The sequence below is a fragment of the Rhagoletis pomonella genome, unplaced genomic scaffold (genome assembly GCF_013731165.1).
Source record: "Rhagoletis pomonella isolate Grant_MI unplaced genomic scaffold, Rhpom_1.0 Rhpom_scaffold_11207, whole genome shotgun sequence".
NCBI classification, from domain to species: domain Eukaryota; kingdom Metazoa; phylum Arthropoda; class Insecta; order Diptera; family Tephritidae; genus Rhagoletis; species Rhagoletis pomonella.
Genome location: NW_023469729.1, coordinates 1 through 2,832, shown reverse-complemented (window position 1 = coordinate 2,832; position 2,832 = coordinate 1).

Sequence of the window (2,832 nt, the reverse complement as noted above, 5' to 3'; positions counted from 1 at the left end):
AAAAAAAAAAAAAAAAATTTTTCCAGAACCCTCTCAACATAATCTTTAAATTTAGGGGCGGACATTAGCAACTTTTTTTTTCGACCCAGTCTACTGTACAGCACATTTGATTGTAAAATAAATTAAAATATCATTTCCAGTGGCATGTTATGCACATCACAATTAGAAAAACAGCTGACAATAGGTTTGTTTCATTAAGCAATAGTTTTAAATATTTTTTAACAATTGTTACAAATTATCATGCTTTGGCTAGCAAAAAAGTTGATAAAATAAGATAAATTGAGATAGCAAAATAACATTTGATTTTTAGATAAGGTTTGGAAGTTTCTGCGGGATACATTTATACTTGTTAAACTGAAACAATGGTACTTATTGTATGTATTATGTATTTATATTATGATCCTTATTTTCATGTAATACTCCGCTCAAAAGAATGTCTAATAACCGCTTGAAAAGCTCATCTGGTCAACCTAGTGCCCAGTAGCCAAATTCAATAAAATGTGGCCAAATTTGATAAGAAAAGAATATTTCAGAGAAAGCTTGTAAAAAATAAAACTATATTTCATGATTTTTTAATAAACAAGTGCCGATTTATTGTGTGATGTATATTTTTTTCGACATGCTTCTACAAATTGAAGCACCAATTGTTTTTGCTCCTAATTTTTTGTCAATATTCGATTGTAATCTTTCATAAATTTAACACCCCGCTCAGCTGTGTCATTTACAACGAATAAATCTCGACAAAATTCGAGAGCGTCTATATAATCTTCGTTTTTTTCCCCATTCGGATGGATCCATCCGTAAGAAGTCAGAAGACAAACCAAAGGCAACGAAGAAATTTTTAGTTTTGTAGGACACGAAATCTCTAATAGTTTTGCCAATCAAGAGAACGGGATTTGAAATTACTCTATCTTCACTGAATTTTACGTTTGGCTCGACTGCTTGCAGTGCCTTCACCATTTCTCGTTTTTCCTCCACTGGCACATCATTATCAAAAAACGCTAAAGCTGTTGTCTCCGGCATTAATTACCATAAATGACTTGAAATTTTTCAAAACCGCATTGGATACCACTGCATCAGTTTGGGCGTACTCAATTGCATTTTGTAAAAATTTCAAATCTTGCATTGGAGCCTTAATGGGATTTGTGCACTGGTACCAAGCTTTCATATAAAGGCGAATGAGGAAAATGCAAATATCTCGTAAACTATTAAATTCTCTTGGCGTCAGTTTGAACTGTTCTCGAAAAAGAAATATCTTCAGGCAATAAATAGCTTTCGACATAAACCGCGCATGGGATGTTGGACCGCATGTTCGAAAATCACCACTAGTACCACCTAGAAAAGCAAATGCTAGCTGAAGCAGCTCCTTGTAATCCCCGCGAATCTGGACTTTCTGAAGCTCGTACGTACAAAAATGCTTTATGTCTTCCCACTGCAAATAACAAAATAACAAAATAGGAAAAAACATATATTTTTCAAAACATTTGAATGGATTTCTAACTGAACTTACCAAAGATGAGCTTCTACTACAATTATTCCCATTAAATTTGTGGAGTAGCAACCATTGAGACGGGGTAACCAAAATAATTTTTCCACATCATTTACAAGAAAACATTCGACATTTGCTATTTTGTTTGTCCGTAAACTATAGGATTAAGTTGTTCTTTAAAATGTCCACAGATATATATGTATATTTCTTCCTGGAAAATTGTATTCTTTATCCTGTAGAAATTTTATCTGTTATTTTTCTCTCTAAATTTATCCCTTTTTTATAAATTTTTTTGCAGTTTTCTGGTATTAAACCGCCAAGCCGTGATAATTCGTAACAATTGTTCCAAACTATTACAAACTATTGCTTAATAAACAAGCGGTTATTAGACATTCTTTTGAGCGTAGTATTACATGAAAATAAGGATCATAATATAAATACATAATACATACAATAAGTACCATTGTTTCAGTTTTACAAGTATAAATGTATCCCGCAGAAACTTCCAAACCTTATCTAAAAATCAAATGTTATTTTGCTATCTCAATTTATCTTATTTTATCAACTTTTTTGCTAGCCAAAGCATGATAATTTGTAACAATTTTTAAAAAATATTTAAAACTATTGCTTAATGAAACAAACCTATTGTCAGTTGTTTTTCTAATTGCGATGTGCATAACATGCCTCTGGAAATGATATTTTAATTTATTTTACAATCAAATGTGCTGTACAGTATCGATACGTTGCTTGAATCCAATGTCATTTACTAAATTTGCTATAACTTTTCTATTTTCAAATCGATTTGCATAAAATTTAGATCTATATACTTTGAAATCAAATAAGCTTTAACATAGCATAAAAACAAGAACAACAAGTTTGCAGCTTTTAGGTGTAATTCACAGTAGAATAACGATGCGACTTAAAATTGAGTCCGATTTCACTAATAAATTGGCAGATAACTCTTAAACTAATAATTTGATTGCAAAACATTGTATAGCAGGTTCGTAGGGATTTCAAAGACCTTTAATCTGGTAGAGATCTTTTTGTGGTGTGATAATCACAACCGGATATTTTTGGAAAAAATTGAAAATGCTGTTTTCTCAATTTGAAAAAAACGATAATTTCGCAAATTCTTAAAACCTATTCTACTTTTTTAATTTTTGACCTCATATTGAGATTGTGTAGGTTATTTTACATGGCATATGACTATAAAATTCACAACTTTCAACTATTTTGTTAAAAAATTTTTTCCCAGAATGCATATGGTTTTCTAAATTTTCAAATGCAACGCGCAAGTACTTAGAGTTATCATATTCGAATAAAATTTTGCACAGCTTATTTTT